General features: G+C 45.0%; 1 protein-coding gene across 5 annotated transcripts in view; it reads left to right on the forward strand.

Moving 5' to 3' along the window:
* Nucleotides 1–23,155, forward strand: part of FARS2 (phenylalanyl-tRNA synthetase 2, mitochondrial) — a 513,534-nt gene that overhangs the window by 436,718 nt on the left and 53,661 nt on the right. The gene's annotated exons all lie outside the window — the stretch shown is intronic.

A 23,155-nucleotide genomic window follows, 5' to 3' on the forward strand; every position in this document is an offset into this window, starting at 1 on the left:
GAAAAGTAAACCTAATGGGAAACTCAGAAGCCATAAAGGAAAAGAGTGATTAATTTAGCCACGTAAAAATTTCAGGCTTCTGCTCAACAAACTGCACCAAAAAATTGGATCAGGAATGTATAACAAACTAGTGGGTGGGGAAGGAGACTGCCAGGCTGTGATAAAAGGCCAATCTTTAAAACATAACAAATAACTAACAGTCAGTAAGCACGAGACATACAGACTGCTGTGAACATAGGACAGGATGCTCAGCCTCACTCATGATTAGAGAAATACAAATTATTTGCTGCAAATTACATTTTCAGCTGTAGGTTTGACAAAGATTTTAGAAGTGGATAATGTTCAGTGCTGTCAAGCGTGCAGGACAACAGGTACCCTCCATCTACATTGTCTGTGGACCTGCAAATCGGTACAACTCTATATTAAAACTGCAAATACACATACTCTTTGACTCAGCATTTATTTATTCCACATAATATTAATATATTAATATAGGTATTCAAAGATATGGGTACTGCAGTATTCATTGCAATGCCAGAAACTTCATCAATAGAAGACTAATTAAATAAATTGTAGAATGTTTATACTAGCAAACACTAGTAGCCATTATTATTATCATTTTTTTTTTTTTTTGAGACGGAGTTTCGCTCTGTTGCCCAGGCTGGAGTGCAGTGGCGCAATCTCGGCTCACTGCAAGCTCCACCTCCCGGGTTCACGCCATTCTCCTGTCTCAGCCTGTCTGAGTAGCTGGGACTACAGGCGCCCGCCACCACGCCCGGCTAATTTTTTTGTATTTTTAGTAGAGACGAGGTTTCACCGTGGTCTCGATCTCCTGACCTCGTGATCCGCCTGCCTCGGCCTCCCAAAGTGCTGGGATTACAGGCGTGAGCCACCGTGTCTGGCCTATTATTATCATTTTTTATTTGAATCTTGTGTTTTATTTTAGCACTTTATACAGCTTGTCTCATTAAATATCACCCAGCTAAGATTTTTTTTATAGGGCATGGCACATATATTTTGTTTTGTTTCCTTATATTTTTGCTCTGGATCTCGTGTGTAGCCAGTAGAGATATGAAATTAAGTATTCCACAATAGGTATGCCCCCTCAAGTAGCCATTATAAAGTATTCTGTATACCATTAAGTAAAGAAAACAAAGATATGTTGAAAGAACTAAGGTATGCAATATTCTATAAATTATTCCATTTTTTGTTTGTATAAACATGTAGACCTTTGGGCATAGGAAATATCTACAAAGATAGAAAGGAAATCATTAACAATTATTATCTACTGAGGACTGGAATTGAGGGTATTGTCTACTTTGCAGTTCATATGCATGCAATTTAAATTTTTTACTATGAACATACATCATTTTTATAATAAAATGCTAATTTCTAAAAATACAGTGTGGAAGACATTCATTTATTAGGGCCCTGTTTGCAGGAAGCAGCATAAGTAAATCATCCCATGTTGACAGATAAAACTTATCCAACCATGGAGAACAGATATCAGTGACTTAATAAGCAGTAAAGATAATAAAAATTTTAGCAAAACCAACTAGAACCTCTTGGGAGTGAGTTTCTCTAGCTAGATGAGTTCTTCGGCCTAGCAGAAATGGGAGAAAATAGTTTTTTTGGAAAGATACTTTCTGAAATCTTATCCAATTCCATGTATAAGTTAATACCTTTTTTTTTTTTCTATTTACAAAGTGACACATTCATTGTCAAAATTTGGAAAATACCAGTAAGCTCACATGGGCTTTGTTTTTAACAGGCTACAAATTTAAATACAGATAACAATTGCAAGACTGTCTCTAAGCAAAGAGCAAATTGATGGCCGAACTGATGATTGATTAGAATGACTTTTGTCTTTTTAAAGTTGAGTTACACAAGAGGTAAAGGAAACAGATGGATGGCTGGAGAATTTGACAACGTATAAGAGAATCTGAGAATTCCTTTGAAAAATGCTCAGATTTCCAGCCAAGATAGAGTCACATCCACCATTGAAGGGAATCTTAAACCATCATTGCATAAATCTTTGGAGATGAAAGACTTCTAACTGCTTCATTTTCCAAAGAAAAAATTGGAGTCTAATTTTTTCATTAATTCAATTTAAAAATAACGAGTATCCAATGCAATACTCTTTCCACTTCCTGATCTTGTCTGATGCAAGAAGAATATTTTTCTAGGACGTTGCTCATTATTGACTTGAGAAATAAGTGTGGTTTTCAACAAACAAAGGCAAAATCATGAGATATAACTAAAATTGATGATTCACCTTTGAAGTAGTTTCAGGTCATTGTTTTAATACCTGGTTCACACAGAACCTGTTTTGCATTCATTTGCAGACTTCAAATATCTCATTTCAGGGTGAAGCTTAGCTGAGTGACATTAGAGCCCTGTGAACTCTCCTTGGTTTGGCTTGAAGTGAGAGGTCTGAAAAGAATATCAAGCTAAATCTTCAACTTAAAAGCAACACTTTTTTTAATTTAAAAAAATCCAATATTATTTCAATTTTCTTAACAGCAGATTGTATCATGCTCTTTAGTTAGAACTCAATGTAGAAAATGCAGCATGGGTTGAAGTAGACAGCAGAAGTGAAAGCCAAATGCTGATGTCTGATTCTCACTCGCTGTGATATGGGAGGACAAGGAAAGAAAAGATAAAGCACCACAGCCAGCAGCACTGATTGAGGAAATATCTTACTCACAAGGTTTATTAGGCTCTTCTTGCATTGCTATAAAGAAATACCTGAGACTAAATAATGTATAAAGAGAGAGGTTTAATTGGCTCTTAGTTCTGCAGGCTGTACAGGAAGTATCATGCTGTCATCTGCTTGGCTTCTAGAGAGGCCTCGGGAAGCTTACAATCATGGTGGAAGGCCGAGGGGCTGCAGGCACGTCACATGGCGAAAGCAGGAGCAAGTGAGAGAGAGTAGGGGGAGGGAAGTGCCACATGCACTAGAATTCATGAGAACTCACTGTCCCGAAGACGGCACTGCGCCATGACGGATCCACCCCTAGGATCCAAACACCTCCCACCAGGCCCCACCTCCAGCATTGGGGATTATAATTCAGCATGAGATTTGGGCAGGGACAAGTATCCAAACCATATCACAAGGAAATCTTCAGGAGCTGAGGCAACCCTTCTAACGTGAGGTCTTGCCAGGTTTCACCAGTGGTCCTGGAGGTTAGGTGAGTTATTAGGATCAACATCCTCAAGCAATGTCCCCCATATAAATGGAATCGGGGCAGTTCTCCAGCAGGCTCACCAGGCCTCAGATCACCTCTGCCAGGCTCCTGTACCTGGCCCGCAGGGTGTGGGTCCAGCTGATTAGTGTATCAGTCAGGGTTGGCCAGGCTTGGTGTTGCAGTAACAAATCACTTGAGAATCTCTGTGAATTCACCCAACAGAAGTGTGTTTCTCACTCTGGCCATGTGTGGGTGAGGTGCCCTCTGCATCATTCTCACACACAGAGCTGGTCTGTGAGGGATCTACTCTCTCGGTTGTTCTTGGGGCTGCTGGGCTGCAGGGAATGAAGCCACACCACCTGCGTACCCTGCCAACTGCTAAGGGGCAGGTACAGGCAATTCCCCTATGTGCCTGGAAGCAGAGGGAAGGCACTGTGCTGTGCAGGTAACTCAGACTGCTGGGAAGGACTGTATATCAAAGTAGACTACAGTTCACAAGGTCTTTGGGATCCTGGTAGGGCCTTTTACAAGCCCACTCCATAGCAACAGCCCCCTGTAGAGTGGCGTTGAATGTGATAGGGTTACTTCTCCACAGGGAGCCTGCTACCAGGAATCATTCAGACTTCTCAAGCCCATCTCTTGTTCTCTCTCATTAACTTCTTTAATGGTCTCCTTCCTCATTCCTTCCCCTTTAAGTCTACTTCTGCTAAGGGATGCTTAATTCCTCTTTGCACAGTTCAGCTTTGGTTACATCACTCCCTCACACAGAAATGTTTGGAGGTTTCCCATTCTCTACAGTTTTGCAACTCAAACTTGTCCATAGACCAGCAGTATCAACATCAGCTGGGATCTTGCTAAAATGCAGCCTCTCAGGCTCCACCCCAGACCTGCAGAATCAGAGTCTGCATCTTAACAGGATCACAGGAGATTTCTTTTCTTTTTTTTTTTGAGATGGAGTCTCACTCCGTCACCCAGGCTGGAGTGCAGTGGCGCGATCTCGGCTCACTGCAACCTCTGCCTGCCGGGTTCAAGCAATTCTCCTGCCTCAGCCTCCCAAGTAACTGGGACTACAGGTGCACGCCACCATGCCTGGCTAATTTTTTGTATTTTTAGTAGAGATGAGGTTTCACCATGCTGGCCAGGCTGGTCGAGATTTCAAACATTGAAGTTCGAAAAGCACTTATGCCTAGTATTGGGTCTCAAATTTGGCAGCACAGTTGAATTATCTGGAAGGCTTTAAAAGCTACCAATTCCCAGTTTCCAGGTCTGGACTGGGGCCTTGCACCAAGATCTGTTAAAGCTCTCAGGTGACCATCATGGGTGAGAATTTGAGAACTCTGGAGTTTAGGGACTCAGGGGACACTCCCAACCACCTACAGTGTGGCTCCCAAACCTTCCCTGTGTCGTCTTTCACTCTAACTATATCAGGCTGACCTCCAGTCCCCGAACGCTCTATGCTTTTATATAATGTGTTTTAGACTATTAGCAGAAGTCACCAGGCATTGTACATGCCTTCTTCTCATGACTGGAGAGGGCCTAGGATGACTGCATCTAAATTTTTCATTGAAAATGCCACGAGTACAAGTCACGGAGACATAAGTACATGTGTTTACTCAATTGTACATTTAGTTTTCCTGATTAATAAAATGTAAGGCTTGATTCATCCAGATGACAGCTTACTGTGGTACTATGTATCTTTTTTGGTTTTAGTCTTATTGAACATCAAAAATAAGATGGGTAATTGGAAGAATATGCTTGTTTCATTGAGTTAACTTTGGGAGTTATAAACTGAGGAGCTTTTAAAAATATATATATCGCAGTAGCAGGGGCAACTGCTTTTCATTTCTTTCTTTCTTTTTTTTTTTTTTTGAGACGAAGTCTTTCTCTGTCACCCAGGTTGGAGTGCAGTGGCGCGATCTCAGCTCACTGCAACCTCCACCTCCCGGGTTCTCCTGCCTCAGCCTCCCGAGTAGCTGGAATTACAGGTGCGTGCCACCATGTCCAGCTGATTTTTGTATTTTTAGTAGAGACGGGGTTTCACCATGTTGGCCAGGCTGGTCTCGAACTCCAGACCTCGTGATCCGCCCACCTCAGCCTCCCAAAGTGCTGGAATTACAGGTGTGGCCACAACTGCTTTTCATTACTCTCACTGCTTCACCTCCACTTGTGATCAGTGACACATGTTTGAGAGACACTTGGCTTTGGAGACAGAAATCAGGATCCTTGACCTCTTTATTACCTTTCCTAATGGAATCAGGTTGCACACATGGGCCGCGCTCTGCTGCACACATGGGCGGCGCTCTGCTGCTCACTGGCAGTTCAGAGAGCCCCGTTGTTTTGGAGAGCACTCCTCTGTCACTACAGCACCTATTGTTATAAAACCTTACCCGCGGGACTATTTTTTCCAAACGACCTCAGATAAATACTTTACTTGATGTTTTTATTCGCGCAAGGTGTTAATTTCTAACAAGACTTTTATGAGCGCAGCAAGCAGCAGTTGCTTTTTCATGTGAACATTAAATAAGATTCAAGGTATGAAAAGCCTGCTGCAAAGGGTCCAGAAGGATCTATGGGATTTGGTGGGCTGCAGCAGACAAATGGCCTGCCAGTCTGTGACAAGTGTGCAGTCACCGCGGGCGCCAGCCTTGGGAGGCACAGGATCCACTAAGTCGTCGGGATTACCGGGCTCTGCCCCTAGCAGCCCCCGGAGAGTTAGGGCCCTGTGTGCACATCTCTGCAAAGGCTGTTGTTGGTCAAACACATGAAAAGCCGGTATTAGTGGTGTCTGCCTGAGCCACCGTAAATCACCTCTCCCTCTGGGCTGCCAGTGCACATTGCCTATGCACAGCCTGGAGGCATGGGGCGTGTGTCACTGGGGGAAGCATGCAGTTCAGGAGTCCTGTTATGTCCATATGAATGTGAATATGAAAGCGTGCCCTGGCGCCTCTGTACTGGGGCTATTATTGGGACCAAGGACTCACACACAACGGTGACGTCATCCAGGTGCAGGATAGAAGATTGTACTGAAACATCAGAAGCCAGATACCAGGTTCTCTCTCACAAACAGTTGTTTTAAGTGCCGATATCAAGGCTTGACAGTGTTAGTGCTGGCAGGACTTTTGTTTTTCATTATCCCCATCTTCATCCCTAAACGAACAGTAGAGATGCAGAGAAATAGTCATTAGAATGAACTAAATTAAAAGCAGGAAGCGGTTAACTTTATGTCGACTCTAAGATAATGTTAGTAAATAAAAAGGCTAATTGGAATTCTCTGTATTCTAATAAGAACTTTTTATTAGTCGGTTATTTGTGCTTTAATGGGCTGCTCGTGGCATGTGGTTGAGTCGTGATGCTTTCATTACTCATTTTTATTAATGTATACGGTAAATATTAAAATAGATCTCGGCAGTGATAGCATAGGATAGGTAGAAAATGATGGGTGGCTTGTCAGATACAAAATACAGCAGCATATTTACAGATGTGTTCTCATGCCATTTTCAAATTTATGTTGGCTGTTTTTTAACTTTGTCAAGCCTGTTCTTGACATTCCTCCCTCTCCCAACCAGATAGAAACTTTGGTGTAGCTTATAGAAGGTATCCCAAAAGCTAGGACTTTGACAGCCAATGATATGTATCTTTTTTAAAGGTTCCATTCAGAGTAAGCAAATGAGCAACAGCAAGGGAAAAACACATTTTAATATTCCTCTCCCTGTTAGAAATTGTTTTGTGCTTTTTAACTAGGATACCAGAAAGCGAAGTATTTCAAAGTGTTCCTTTAGCAAACTATATATGCCCAACCAGATTTCTAGTGGCATTTTTCTTCAATGTTTAAAAAAGTGAACTTTTAACTGTTACTTTCTATTCTTCTTATCCTTCTATAAGCGATATGTGTACCTTTTGCCCTCTTTAGAATAGATAAAATATAGCTTTAATTTTTCTTGGATAGTTAAAATGTTTTTCTAATGGGCTGTAATCCATAATGTTTCTAGAATTTGGTGGAAAGTCAATTCACTAATTTAATGGATTAGTGTAGGTCAGTTCTTACTGTAAACTTTAAAAGGTATAAGAGCTCCAAGCTAGATTGGAACTTGTCCCTAAGTCGTAGTTAGGGAGTTTTTGTTTTATTTTGTAAAAACATTCATCTCGCGTTTCCTAAAAATGAAATAAGGCAGCAAAATAAAACTCATCCAAGGATTCTGGTTGCTTGGGTTTTATAGCTAACTAGGATTTTATTTTGGTTTTCCTTTCCCTTTCATGTCCCTAAACATTTAGGACTAAGACAATGAGGGGGGAGACCCAGGCTGGGGGACTCCTGGACAGGGTCTTGGGGGGGCTTGTCTTTCCTGTACCCCTTGGGATGTCACTGTGTTCACCCTTGGGGACACCAGGAAATTTCCTATGAAGGGACTTTGGTGGAACTCCCACAGGCACTGCTTTGGTTTTGTGGATATCAGCTTCTCAGTGTTACGGGATCCTTCTGCTTCAAAGTGAAACTAGGTCTGAAATTTTCAAGCTCAAAAACTTCCACAGGCAAAACTTTTAATGGAAACAAATTACTTTTTTAAAATTGAGACGTTTGTCAAAAAGCAAATATAGCTGTCAAGCCTGTGGATTATACATTTTGGTTCCAAAGAATGATGAACCTCTGGTAGCCACAGGGATGGGAGATTTTCACACTGTTGTGATTCTGAAGTCACCACTTAACAACTGGAACCAAGCACAATCCACACTGTTCAGTGCCGTCTTACTGTCTGCTTACTCTCCGCTGGGTGCTGAAAAGCCACAGCCCACCTGTTGCTTAAGAGCCAGTACATTATTTTAGAAAATAAGGTTTGTGGGTCTCTGGTGGTCTCTGTGAGCTAACTAGTGGGTCTCCTGGCAGCTTGGTAATTTTAGAGGAAATATGAAATATAAGATCAATTGTGATTTTTGCAGCTATCCCATTGTATTCTTAGTAACACTTTATAGCAGATATACATTTTATCCCACAACTCTGGGTGTGAGAACTGTTGCCACCTTCTATTTGTCTAAATTTGATTTCATCTACTTCACACTACCTCTTCCTCCCTCTACCCACACACAGACCAGATTTGGGGAAGGCCTTGGGAACATTTGGCAAAACGCCCTCTCAACCTACCGTCTTGGCCTGAGAGTCTCTTCAAGGCAGACAGCTCCTGTGCAAAGTGGACATGGGGGCTCTTCACTAGGGCCCCAGAAGCTCCAGCTCTTGATGTTCAGTCCACCCTGTATCCCAGAGCTCTCCCACAGAGGCCCTGCCACCCTTGGAAAATGCTGTGCAGGCCTGGGTTCTTGGCTTCTCCTTCTCTTAGGATCCTCCAACCTCTGTTGCCTTCCTGGCTTGTGCCTCCTGAACTGCCCCGATCCAGCTGTTTCTCCTCCCTCTCTGAGATCCTTCCACCCTCCTCCTCCTTCCTCTGTCGCCTCCTCCCTTTAGTGAGCTTTAGAAACATACTGCTGGGTTCTCCTTCCTACAGCGGTGGAGATGGGGTGAGATGCCAGCGCCGGTCAGCTTAGTTTTCATGACGATCGTCTTAGTCGGTGCTGGCTGCTGTAACAAACCACCATAGTCTAGGACAAACCACCATAGGCTGGGACAAACCGCCATAGTCTGGGACAAACCGCCATAGGCTGGGACAAACCGCCATAGGCTGGGACAAACCGCCATAATCTGGGACAAACCGCCATAGGCTGGGACAAACCACCATAGTCTGGGACAAACCGCCATAGGCTGGGACAAACCCCATAGGCTGGGACAAACCGCCATAGGCTGGGACAAACCACCATAGGCTGGGACAACAGAAACGTATTCCTCACAGTTCTGGAGGCTGAGAAGGCCAAGGTCAAGGCACCAGCAGATTTGGTGTCTGTGAGGGCCCACCTCTTGGCTCATAGATGGTTGTCTTCTTGCTGCATCTTCACATGTCACGGGGCAAGGGAGCTCTCCAGGGCCTCTTTATAAGGGCACTAATCCCTTCATAAGAGCTCTGCCCTCCTGACCTAATCACTTCCCAAAGGCCCCACCTCCTCATACCATCACCTTGGGGGTTAGGATTTTAACATGAATTTGGAGGGAACATAAACACTCACTTCGGAGTAATGATAAAGTATATTGCCCATGTGCTCCAAGGACTGTCTTGGTCACTTGTCAGCTAGCATTTAAGTAAAGGAGTGTAATTCTCTGCAACTGTGTTTTGTCTCATTCACGTGTTAATATATACATATGCTAGATTTCCCTTTGCAACAATGGTTGGATCAGTTCACAGTGGTTCATTGGCGTCCAAAAAAAGTGAAAATAATACATAAATCCTAGAACTCAAGACATATGCAAGTGGTAATAATTAAGCTTCTACTGTGCGTGTGGATTGTGAATCTGCAAGTGTCATGATTTTATAAAAGCAGCCCAAAAAGGAAAATACAAATAGGAAGTATAAGGAACATCTGAAGATTCAAACTTATTTGCACTGCAGAAGCACTGAACTCTGGCCTTTGGTAGTTGTCTGTTAATGGAATTCTGTTAAATAGTTTCCTCATCTGTAAATGCAGATGATAACAGAACTTACTTCAGGGTGGTTGTGAGGCATAAATGAGGTAATACATGTGGCATGCTTCTGTACATGTCGATGTGCTGTCTGGGCTGTCATAGTTATCAAAATTATTAATATAAAACACAGCCATCTCTCTAAGCCTATCAGGTTTTTCCAGAATGAATTAAAATAACAGTGCTTTGTTACGGAAATGCTACATTTGGTCATTCAAGATGGAGAAATAACCAAAACTGTGGCAGTACCATGAATAGTTGTAAAAGTTGGTCCAAGTTACAATCTGACCAAATAAGCCATAAAGTAAATAGAAAATATAGTTTGAATCATGAAATTGCCATTTTTTAATAGTCCCGGGTAGTGAAATATTAGAAAATCCCCATGTTTCTTCCCGACTTCACGCTCAGAGGAAAAGCAGAGTGAGCTGCTGGCACAATTCCTCTGCTAAGTGACAGCGTGGAGGCCATGCGACGTGAGTTGCTTGCGCCCTGAAGAGTGATTCCGGTGTGTGAGTTGGCAGATGGCCTGCTCTGCGTTCTGCTGAAGCCACAGAGCGTGGCTCTTCACACAGGTGGGTTGAGGGTCTGAAGAGGCGCTCAGTAACTGCCAGTAACTGGTTTCCTGTGCCCGCCTCCTTACCTCGATTCACCCTGAATTTGCTGTGCAGCCAGCCCCCTCGATGGCAGCCTTGACACCTGGCCGCTGAAGAGGGCACAGTGCTTCCGCATTCTCCCCACTGAAACCCAGGGGTCCCACCTGTGGCTCACTGCCCTTTTGGTCCCATCATATTCCCAACGTTATTTCCTTTTGTTTGCCTAGTTGCATAGTCTCTGCTCGAGCCATTTGGAATGTTCCCATTTCTTGAACACCTCCATGCACCCATCCCTCAGCTCACCCCCCTGTGCCTCCCCATCTCCACTTTTTGAGCTTATGCCCATCTTTCCTTGCCCATCTCCAGTGCAACCGCACACACAAAGCCACCCCTTCTTTTCCAGTCGCCTGTGCTCGCTACCTCCTCTGAATCTCCATCTCACTTTGCCATTTTCTCCTCATTGGCGATCGTTATCTTAGTCCTCTGTGTTCAGCAGTGACGTATTTGTTTTACTCCGTCTGTTAGAGAAGCAGTCCCCAACCTTTTTGGCAGCAGGGAACAGTTTTGTGGAAGACCATTTTTCCATGGATGGGGTGGGTGGGAATGGTTTCCCGATGAAACTGCTCCACCTCAGATCATCAGGCATCAGATTCTCATAAGGAGCACACAACCTAGATCCCTCGCCTGCGCAGTTGACGATAGGGTTCTCACCTCCTATGAGAATCTAATGCTGCCGCTGATCTGACAAGAGGCAGAGCTCAGGTGATTATGCTCACTCACCCAACCCTCACTTCCTGCCATGCAGCCTGGTTCCTAGCCGGACACGAACTGGTACTGGTCCACGGCCCGGGGGTTGGGGACTCCTGTGTTAGATGACAGCTCTCTGAGGGCAGGGCTGTGTCTTGATCACCATCATGATTCTCCCACATAGTATGCTCGTGGTCAGTAGTTCTAATGTTAAAGTTGGCCAGTGCTGTCCCCATTACTCTAGGGCCCCTTCCCGTTCCATGGCAGCACTGGCTGACTTCTTATGGACTGGAGGTTCACAGGGCCTGGCTGGTAGGTGCTACTTACCCTGCCTGGGAATCCTGACAGTAGCCCAGGGAGGTTCTTTTAAACTCGTGGCTACATCGACTGTTGGGTTTCCTACAAGGAAGACCATATTTAGCTTTCGAAGGAGGCCTTCAGCTGCTACCCCGAGCAAGCCAGCTGCGAATCACTGGCCATGTTTTCACTTTCTGTGTTGTTGCTCCTTGTGTATGAACTGAGAAACACATTCAGCAACTCCTCCTTCTATTAATCCTATTGCTACGTCCCCAGCCTTGAGATCTGCCAAATATTGCTGAATGAAACACTCAGAACAGCATTCAGACGAGGCTTTGCGAGACTTTGATGCGGTCGAGAAATTACGATCTTTCCATCCGTTGATGGGGCTCCTGTTGTTTCCATGTCACAGTCAGCAGGGCTGTGATGGAGTGTGAGCAGCAGAAGCTCAGCTTTCTCCAGCGCGCCTTGATGAACCAAAATGTTCTGTTTTTGTTTTAGGAGAGGCATGATCAGCACAGAACCTGTAAGCACCTGCTTGTTCTCACTCACTTCTATTCTTCCGTATGTGCTTCTCCTGCATTCTTTTGTTAGAGACCTGTTGGATATCATCATCTTATTGCCATATTTGCTGAAAGGAATGAATGTGTCCGTGCAGTTTCCTGTTGATCCCTGTCTGGAGTTAGCAGCATGGACCTACCCCAAGCCGAGCTGGCGATGAGGGTTTCACTCATAAAAACAACTTCTCATTACCAGTTGAGGACCAACCATTATTCCAATAGTACATGGATTTGAAAAACAGATTCAGCACCTGAGAATAAAGTGGTACCAGGACCTTTCACAAGCCGCTAAGCATCTGAAAACCTTGATGCTAGTTCAGGCGTCACCACTTAGGAACACGTGGCCTAAGGGGAGGCATAGACGATTGCACCTGGATCAGAGATAATGTAGATAATTCCTTACAGCCCAGGCCCACAGACTTGCTCACAGTCACCCAGAATACTCTGGACGAAAGCCAAGACTAGAGCTCAGGTCTCTGTGGGTCTAGTTTAGGACTCTGGGCAGCATCAGGCTCCCTCTCATTTCACACTTTCCAACACTAGTGTCCTTGTGAGTGGAGCATGAATAATACTTTTTCTGCCTCCCCAGGAGGGGAAGGGCAAATCTGAGCACACATGCCAGTCTACTTTGAAAATCCTGAAGCCCTACACTGCCAGCGTGGAGCAGCCATGTCCTTCCGTCCCTGTGTCCATCCCCCGGCGCACATCTCGCAGAGCCCCATCTTGTCCCTGGGTAGCCTCGGGGCCCCAGACAGGATGAATCTCAGGCCCTGCCATCGGGGGCCTCACAGTCCAAAACAGAAGGCAGGAGTTGAACAAGCAGTGGGGTGCAGCCGTGGGAGCCGAGGGAAGAAAGCCTTGGCTACCAATTCCTTATGGCCGTGGCAAATATCATGGGATCTTAGGGACTGCCTCACAGGGGAAGTGCCATTGGAATTGAACCTTGGAGAAGAAGCAAGAATTCCCCCAGATGGAACAGGTCAGAGGGGGGCTGTTGTGGTTAGAATGAAAATGTGTGGGCCTCAGAGTCATGGTGTGATTGCAGAACAGTGAACTGTCTGGGTGGTACAAGGGCCGGGTAGCAGAGCTTTGCACCAACATTGCCCTGGAGGTAATCATTAGTTATTGTAGAAAATAGCCCCTGAATTTTGTGAGATATTTTCATTCCTTAGATTTGCGCGGGAGATAGGATTTCCTTATGGGTTGAACCTAAATCTTGCATTGGATGGATTTTTCTTTTTTCTTTGTTTTGGCCTCGTTCCACTCTCTTAGCAGGATGTGAGACCTAAGGGGACCTGTCACTGGCCAGCTCACACCATTACTCAGGACGACCTACATGGTCAGTGAGCTCCAGTTTGTCCTGTGGTCCCCTAGGCTGTGGGAGTCCACATCTCTGGCCCCAGGCAGGTGTCCTGAAGGGAATCAGGTGAAAAGGGGGCTCAGTCATGGAAACTACTTCAGCTTCATCCAGCAGAGATCTGTGAGTGCCAACCGAGTGTAAAGCCTCTGGTCAAACTACTCAAAGCAGGCTTCCTGCTGAAGCTGAGCTCATGCCAATCCCCCCAAATCCTTCTACGCCCTCACATACCCTTCCCCTACTTTAGGGTTTTTAGAGACAGAGTTTCGCCCTGCTGCCCAGGCTGGAGTACAGTGGCACTATCATAGCTCACCGTAGCTGTGACCTCCTGGGCTCAAGCCATCCTCCCACCTCAGCTTCCTGAGTAGCTGGGACTACAGGCATGCACCATTGCACGCAGCTAATTTTTAAATTATTTTTTGTAGAGACAGGGCCTCACTATGTTGCCCAGGCTGGTCTTGAAATCCTAGCCTCAAGTGATCATCCTGCCTCAGCTTCCCAAATCACTGAGACCCTTTCCCTTCTTAAAGATGAATATATTCATTAACTCTAAAGCCAGGGTTGCTGGCCCTCATCTGTCTTAATGGGACACTTCCTCCCTTGTTGTAACAGCAGTAAACAGGTCTTGGAGAAGCTCCATGTCTGAAACAAGGAGTTCCGTGGTCATTCATGGTTGCTTCACTAATTAGAAGTCTTTTTTAATGAGGAGAAACATTTTCATTTCTCTAAGGGCTTTCTTGCTTTGGGTGGGCCAGAAGGTGTGGTTGGTGGGAGTGTGGAATGAGACTGAAGGTGGGGGTGAGGCCATAGATGCTGAGAGTGGACCTTACCCTCAGGACAGTGGAGGCCTGGCAGGCGGGCCCGAGCAGAGGAGGGCAGTGCCACTCCTTGGCACCTTTTCCATCCCAGCTGCACCTGCCCTCACAGCTGGTTGAAGGAGGACAGAGAATGCGGTCTCATTAACTCACTTGGTGATGGCTTTGTGGTTCTTATCGCAAACTATAGGTAAATCTGCCAATTGGAGGAACTCTGATGTACACAGTGAGCTGCTTGAAGAAAATTTTCTTTGCACTCAGCTTTGGAAAGCATTCTTTCCTTTAGTATAAGGTTCCTGGATTTAAAAAAAAATTGTTCGCAAATCTTTAAAGCCTACCTCACTGTTTTAGAAGGAAAGTTTCTAAGATCGGAAGACAATGACATCGAGACGAAGAAGAAAATTATGGTCCCCTGTTGATGTTCCAAGAGGGTGTGTGTGTGTGTGTGTGTGTGTGCATGTTGGCCGGGGTGGGTGGGTGGGGTTGTGGTGTGTGTGTGTGTGTGTGTGTGTGTGATTCTGATGTAGTGGAGCTGAAGGAGAGATGCTGAGCAGAGGCCCGGGGGCATTCGCAGCCCTGTTCGCCACCTTCCACCCTTGTTAGCAGAGTGGGTTTTCAAGCTCTTGGTGAGTGCTCATATTAACCAGCACTTCTTAGCTTGCCCAGGATGAGGGGAACTCCTGTGAAACCAATCGTTCTCCTGGGCTCTTGAGGCTACTTGCGCTGCCACGCGTATCACTTGTATGGGCCATTTTCATTTAAAACCCGTGGTGGCTGCTGGCCGGCGCAGACCCTTGTCTCCTGAGAAGAGTGGTTGGGCCTGCCCAGCAGCCCTCCCCGCAGCCACCTGATGGTCCTGTAGGGCAAGTAGGAAGGCCTTTGGCTTTCAGAGCCTCTCAGTCTAATGCATTCCCATTTTGTACGACCAGCAACCTCATATCTGGTAGAGACAGATGAGCGCCGCTGTACAACGCTGCATGGTCCAAGCCGTGTCCCTCCCTTGGTCAGGAGATTCACTGTGGGTCACTGACTATGATGAGACTACTTAGCATGCATCCCAGGAAAGTCAGTCTCTTGCTAAATGGGACCCTTTGTGCAGTAAATGCTGGAGTCAATTAGAAGTTCTCCTCAGGCCAAGACAGAGTCACAAGGACTGAATTTACCTTCCCATCTGAAACAACTAAAAAACTAGGCAAAATTAGTGCAACAAGGGTTTTCAGACGTTGGACATAGAGTAGTCCAGGACGGTGGTCGCTGAGAGGGACAGCAATGGAGATGAGCCCTGCGGCTTCCCCCGCTCACTGCCCGGGGGGCTTCCTAGGCCACAGCACGGGGAGGGGACCCCACACAAAGGCCAGGAGTCTCTAAATTCATGAGACAGAGATAGGAATCTGGGACATGGAAGCATCTGTAATTCTCAAGGCAGAGTACCAGACAGGCAAGAGCTGCTCAGAGAGAGGGCTCTGGATTTCCGGACAGGATTCCCCGGTCCTCGGCTGGGCACCGATCGACATGCGTGTGAGCATAGGAGCTCCCACGGCAGCTGTGGAAAAAACGCCAGAAAGAACAGGCAGAAAAATCTCTGAGCTCGTGTGCAGCAGGGAATAGTCTGTGCTCCCAGCAGCCACGGGAGGATGAACTTTGGGTACGATACTCAGAAGGGTATTACTTCAGTGGTGGCGAACAAACAGCCCTGCACTGAAAGCTGCTAATGCTTAAAAAGCAAGTCTACAAGTCTTCTTGGAGAAGTAATTGATTCTAGGACTGGGCCAGGAAATATATGAGCCAATAATTAATGCAATAATAATATAATACAAATATCTCATAATGCCAGAAAATAAGAAAGTGCTCCAAAAAGGCCACAATATTGGAGGAGGGGGGAATGTCAAAGGGGAACAGGAGCCAACTGAAAGAGTTCCAACAGCCAGAGCTGGAACACATAAGGAACAAAATAAACAATGGAGTGCTGAATTATAACACCAAATATAAAATAAAAATCCATCCGATTATACCAATATAAATGAATGCCGGATGGATGAATGAATGAAGAGAGAAATCTCCCATGCAGAGGAATTCCAAGTAATTCATACTCTTCCCCCAACAAGGTGGAACATAACTCCCCACCCTTTAGTGCGGGCTGTACATAGAGGCTTCCTTCCAGAGAGGAGGGGTTGGAAAGGGAGGAAAGAGAGTAAAAGAAGCTGACGACCACTGCTTCCACCACGTGACCAAGGCCAACGTCAAGAGTGAAGCCAGGCTGACAGTATGTCCCCTTGCTATGGTGTGATGAGAATGGTACTCAACCTCTGCGATCTTCCACATAAAAGAATCCCATAACCCCGGTCTAATCATAAGGGGAAAAAATCGGACACGTGTCAATAGAGGGCCATTATGCAACATTCCTGACCAATGCTCCTCAAAATAGTCAATGCCACCCAAAACAAGAGAAGTCTGAGAAAGTGTCACAGCCAGGAGAGCCTGAGGAGGCATGACAACTAAATGCAGTGTGGGATCCTGGACAGGAAGAGGACAGCAGGGGAAAAGTGAGGGAGTCTGAATAAAGCGTGGATGCTGGTGAAAATAACCTAGTGACGTTGGTTCACTCCTTCTGACTAGCATACTCGTGTACCAGGCTAATGTGTGATGTTAATATCAGGGGAACCTGAGTAGGGGGAATGTGGGGACTCTGTATTATCTTTCCAATTTTTCTGTAAATCTAAAGCTTCTAAAATAAAAAGTTTATTAAAAAGTAATTATATAAACTTAATTACATAATATTTAAAACAAAGGCAATAAATATTTTTAAAGCGTTCACTTCACCAGATTATTTTAAATATTAAAAAGGGACCAAAACAAAATATACAGCACAGCTGAAGTAGCTACCTCCCCTTATTCTTTCCCTCCTTCTCCTTCCCATCCTCACTATGACAGCCCTTCCTAATATCACAAGTGATGTTAGTGGCTCCATAGAGTAACATAATGAATTTAGATTGAAAAACCTGAGTTACTTCATTACAAAAATAAATCAGGCCACTCAGTGCCTTCAGCTGGAGCTATCCCTTGAGGTAAGCAGTCAGCCTGTCCAGGACCCTTCTGGTTTCCAGGCCTCCCCATCTCTTGAGAGTGGCAAGTGTCCATGGGGGAGTGGGTAGGTCTGGGTCCCTGGCATGGACCTCCATGGCTTCTGCACCCACCTTTTAGAACCACCATTTCCCCTGCTGTGCACCTGCTGTTCACTTTCCATCTCCTCAGCAACTCGGACATGTAGATGGTTCCTGTTTCTCATGTGAGACACATAGGGCTAGGAGAAGTGAATTCACTCCCCCACTCACAAAGCTGGAAAGCGGCAGAGCCAAGCTTCCAACTAAGGCACATCTGACCATAAAGCCCGCAGTCTTTCTGCCGTAGCACCTGCCTGTCTTCCAGCTCCCTGCCCACCTGTCCCAGTCCTTGCCGTCCTTGCTTTGTAATCCTGAACGGCTTGGCCTAGGGAGCTCCTGCACTCACACTGCCAAATCACTGCTCTGCAGCTGCTGCAGTCACACAGACACACAGTCAGGCATGCACAGAGGAACCTGTAACTAATGCTTAGTCCTGAAGCTCACACAGTAGACACACCTACCTGTATCTACAATGGAGTGTACAAAAAGCGTATCTGTAGAACTTTCACTGTCACCATTGTGATCCTTCCATCTGATAAGCTTTCTGGAAGTAAGAGAAAGAGCCATGTTACAATGTACAGTGTGTGCCCTAGCTTATCCTGACCTTCGCCTCCGGTGTGCAGTCACAAACCTTTAATGCTCCTGGCAATTTGGCATTATAGTGGAGCTGCTGATTTGTGATTTTGTCTTTAAACTTTTACTCTCTTTAACTTGACCTGGAAATGGATACATTTAACAGGGGAGAAGGCAAGTTATACACAGTGTATGTGAGGTTACACTATGTACCTAGAGGTGGTAGCATTTTAGTTGTAAAACATCAGTGTTAACGTTGTATCTGGGCAAAGTAATACAGTACCCAGTTCTATTTCAATTTCCAAACCAGAGGAATACAACGAGCTTATGCAAGTTAATTGTAAAATCACTACTTATTTTGGCAAATGCTTAAAAATGTGTGAATTCTGGATATTATCACAGTAAAATGAAGTTTATTTCTGGCTCATTCTTTTGTAGGACAGACTTGCTCACCTTACAAAAGGAATAGAGGTCTGGAGACATTGACACTTAGGAAAATAAATTTAATTCACACCACCTTTGTTTTTCACTGTTAAGTGACAATCTCTTACTCTTGTAGTATAGCACATGCAGGCACCCACAAGAATTCAGGACCATGGATTGCTTTGCTAATCCTGGTACATCCATGGGCAGGTCTTGCATGTGAGTAAGCATTGTTCAAGGTGCAAAGAGCACCACTAAGCAGCACCGCAGAGCTTTCAGAGGGGCTTTTGCATATTTGCACAGGCCATTGTTGCAGACATGAGGGTGGCGCTTTGAGCCTGAGCCCCGGGATGATTTGGCCCAGATGTAACGTGGCCCCTCCCCAGCCAAGTGGCAGCCCCAGAGAGCAGAGTGGAAGAGCATATTGCTGTCTTGCTCTACCATGTTTTCCAAAGACATGAAATTTAGTCCATATGTTTAAATGTCTCTTTGGCTGATTGCCTTGTGCAGTTGATACATACAGTACAACATAATAAAATTAAAAAATAAATCTGTTTGGGAGCAAACTTGAAGGGGAGAAAATGCTGCAGCCCTGTGCAGAGAGCGCATGTGAGCATCTAAACACGCCATTGTGTGTGTGTGTGAGTGCGCGTGTGTCGAGCTGTGCTTTCAGAGTGCCATTTATAAAATATTTATCATAGTTTCGCTGATGAGGTTCAAAAAGAGCCTTTGTTATTGACAAGGAGCCAAAGTACTTTGCTAGTTTAGGAGCCATCGTTGGGTTGCAAGAGTGAGGACCCAGGCGGATGGCAATGTTGGGATCCGGGGGAGAGTGGGCAGGTCTGGTAATGTCAGGAACAGCACGCAGCTGCCTCCAGGTTGAGCCAGTCTTCTAATGGCATCGCCAATGGGAAGGGTCTGGAAGGACAGTCCATGGGATTTATTATCCTTTGCTGTCCCCGCATGTATGGCCCTGGGGAGGGGGAGTCAGGCCCTCTGGCACAGAGTCCGTGAATGTGGCTCAGTTGGTCTCCTTCCATCTCTTGCTGCTACTTCTACATTTTCATCTGTAGCCGAAAATCAAACAGAAAACAAACTTACTAAGTCACAGAAAACAGAACCTTTTGAAGATAATGCCTTGGTAAGGAGCATCATAAAAACGAAGAAGGTCAGAGCCAACAAAGGGAGACTTTTGAGAGCCCCTACAAGGTGTCCCTAACGACTGTGGTTTCTGAGGGAGATGCTGAAGAAATGGGCACTCCTGAAGGAGCCGACCCAAAGCAGGCAGATGACAGTAACAAAACTTCACGTCCGGCCAGGCGCGGTGGCTCATGCCTGTAATCCCAGCACTTTGGGAGGCCAAGGTGGGTGGATCACCTGAGGTCAGGAGTTCGAGACCAGTCTGGCTAACATGGTGAAACCCCATGTCTACTAAAAATACAAAAATTAGCTGGGTGTGGTGACAGGCACCTGTAATCCCAGCTGCTGAGGAGGCTGAGATGGGAGAATCACTTGAACCCAGGAGGCAGAGGTTGCAGTGAGCCGAGATCACGCCACTGCACTCCAGCCTGGGCGACAGAGCGAGATTTCATTTCAAAAATAAAAAATAAAAACAACTTGATGTCCTGTGGACATTTTACATGTGCAGGACACTGTTGTTTGTGCCTTAAATATATCAACTTCATGTAACTTGTGCACGCCTATATTACTATCCTCATGTTACATTTGAGGGAACTAGGGTTCAGACTGGTTAAATATCTTGCCCAGGGTCACACAGCTCATAATTTTGAGAGTGAGGATTTGATCCAAGGGGTCTGATGATAGAGCCTACACATTTAAAAACTTTCAACACATGGCATGTTATATTTCACCTGTACCCCTGCCCACACCCTCCCCAGCATGCTTTTTTCAAAGCATACAACTCACTGGCTATTCATACAGTCACAGAGTTGTGCATTCATCACCACGGTTGATTTTAAAACGTTTTCATTACTCCGAAAGAAACCCAAGACCCCTTAGCAATCACCACCCTTTCCCTGCCACTGCCCCCAGTCTCCTTGTTCCTGACACCACAGCCCCAGGAAACCCCTGATCTACTTTCTGTTTCTACAATTTACCTATTCTGGACATTCATATATAAGGAATCATATAATATGTGATCTCTTGTGTCTGGTTTCTTTTACTCAGCATAATGATGTCAAGGTTCGTTCATATTATAGCATGGATCAATATGTCATTTTATTGCAGCATAGTTTATTGTATGAATAAGCCACACATATCCATTCATTATTTGATGGACGGTTGGACTGCTTTCACATTTTGGCTATTTATGATGCTGCTATGAACATTTATATATGTTTTTCTGTAGACTCACTTTAATTTCTCTTGGGTGTACGCCTAGGAGTGCAATTGCTGAGTTACACATGATAACTATGTTTAACCATTTAAGGAATTACCAGACTGTTTTCCAAAGTGGCCACACCATTGTATGTTTGTACTAGAGTGTATGAGGGTTCAAATTTCTCCACATCCTCACCAACACTTGTTATTATCTCTTTTTTATTATAGCCATCCTAGTGGGTACAAAGTGTTACCTCATTCTAATTTTGATTTGCATTTTTCCCTGATGGCCAGTAATATTGAGCGTTTTTCGTGTGCTTATTTTTCCAGCTATTCTTCTGAAGCTAATTCGGGATGTCATTTCATCTATAAATACTCCTATAGTGTACCTATAACAGGATAAAGACACTTTTAAAGAACATAACTGCAATATTGCTATCACTACCTTAAAAAATGTCTTTAATTATTACATATAGAGTGCTCAGATTTTCTTGTTTTCCATGTTTGTCTCATACTTAAAAGAAAATTAATTGGTTTGATCTAGATCCAAACAAGGCCCACACTTACATTTGGTTAATATTTATCTTGGGGGTTTTGTTTGTGTTTTTTTTCCAGCTCAGGGGACCCCCCTCCCCATTCCCCTGAGCTGGAAAAAGCAAAACAAATCCCCAAAATGCTGTTCCTCTGCTCTCATTCCACAACAATCAACACAGAAGACTTCTGTGGCTAGATGCGCAGGGATTTCTCCCCACCAACAAGCAAGCAGTCAGTTCTGCAGCAAACACCAGCAGATGCCCTCCAATTCAGTTCTGACACTGTCTACCTGGAGGGCCCACAGGTTGAGGGCTCCATCTCACCAGACTGCTTCCGCTTAAGATGCCTTCACAAGCCTCAGCTGGCTATAATTCAGGGAACCCACAACTCCCTCCTTGGGTTTGATTAATTTGCTAGAGCAGCTCACAGAACTCAGAAACATGTACCAACATCTACTGGCTCATTTTGAAGGATATAACAAAGGATACAGATGAAGAAGTGCAGAGGGCAAAATATGGGGGAGAGGAAATGGAGCTTCCATGCCCTCTCTGGGCGCATGGTTCCTCCAGGAACCTCCACATGCTCAGCTATCTGCAGGCTCTCTATACACCGTTCTCCTAAAGCTTGTATGGAGACTTCATTGAGTAGGCATGTTGAAGCATGGACAACGAGGAAGATATGTGATTGGACAAAAAGGGTATGATCTAACACTAATAGACTGAGTGGGGAACCCAGCAAGTCCTGTCTCTTCAGATTCTTCTTGGTCTCTCTGTGCAGCATTCCTTCCTCCTGGGATGAGGCAGGGCCCCTTCAGAAACGGGGAACTTATGACCCAGAGTCAGACAAAGTAGATCAGAGAAAGGTGGGGGTAGATTAGAGTCCTGCCTTGGGGAGAAAAAGGAGCAGGGGAAAAGAAGGTAGAAGGTCAGAGAGAGATTCTGTTTTCTGAGGCCTGCATCTGAGACCTAAAGTGCCCCAATGTTGTAACAAAAGAGTGTAACAAAGGTCATGGGAGTTATGAGCCAGGAACCGTGGATAGAAATGTAGATAGGTATATATGTGTATGTGTGTGTGTGTGTCTATGTATATCTCTCTCACAACCCCCTCTCTGGTCACTCTGTTGTTTTTGAAGAAACTGGGTTGTTGGCCCTGTGCAGTTTCCCATGTTTGGAATGTTGCCGGTTGTATCCCCATGGTGTCATTTAACATGTTCTTCTATCCTCTGTATTTCCTGAAAACTAGTAGCTGAATCTGGAGGCTTGATCAGATTTGAGTTCGTTTGGTTTGGGTTTTGGCAAGACTACTTCATGAGTGGTTTATCTACTTACTTCCATATGTCTCTTCTTTCATGCTATTGAGATTGACCACTAGATTCAGGTGTTGTTAACTGAATATATATAATTATAAAATTCCCCCATCAGCTTTTTACCTAATATATTCCACAGCCATTGATGAGCACTGCCTAAGTCCATTATCCATCAGGGAGCTGGCTTTCCTCATAACTCTAGTAAATGCCTCCTGAGAATGCAACAGTGCCTTTTCTACCATGCCCTAGTTCCCTCATATTGCAAAGGCATGAAAATGAGAAGGTATCAGGTATATATATATATACATATATATATGTGTATATATATATATATATTTTTTTTTTTTGAAACAGAGACTCACTCTGTCACCCAGGCTGGAGTACAGTGGCATGATCTCTGCTCACTGCAACCTCCATCTCCCAGGTTCAAGTGCTTCTCGAACCTCAGCCTCCCAAGTAATGGGATTACAGGCGTGTGCCACCAGGCCTGGCTAATTTTTGTATTTTTAGTAGAGATGAGGTTTCACCATGTTGGCCAGGCTGGTCTGGAACTCCTGACCTCAAGAGATCCACCTGCCTCAGCCTCCCAAAGTGCTGGGATTACAGGTGTGAGCCACCATGCCTGGCCAGTATCAGCTATTAAAGGGCCATTTTATTTTTGTATTAATTATGTAATAATTTACTTAACCCTTCCATGCTAGA

This window comes from Hylobates moloch, unplaced genomic scaffold, assembly GCF_009828535.3.
Source record: "Hylobates moloch isolate HMO894 unplaced genomic scaffold, HMol_V3 SCAFFOLD_20, whole genome shotgun sequence".
In the NCBI taxonomy this organism is placed as follows: domain Eukaryota; kingdom Metazoa; phylum Chordata; class Mammalia; order Primates; family Hylobatidae; genus Hylobates; species Hylobates moloch.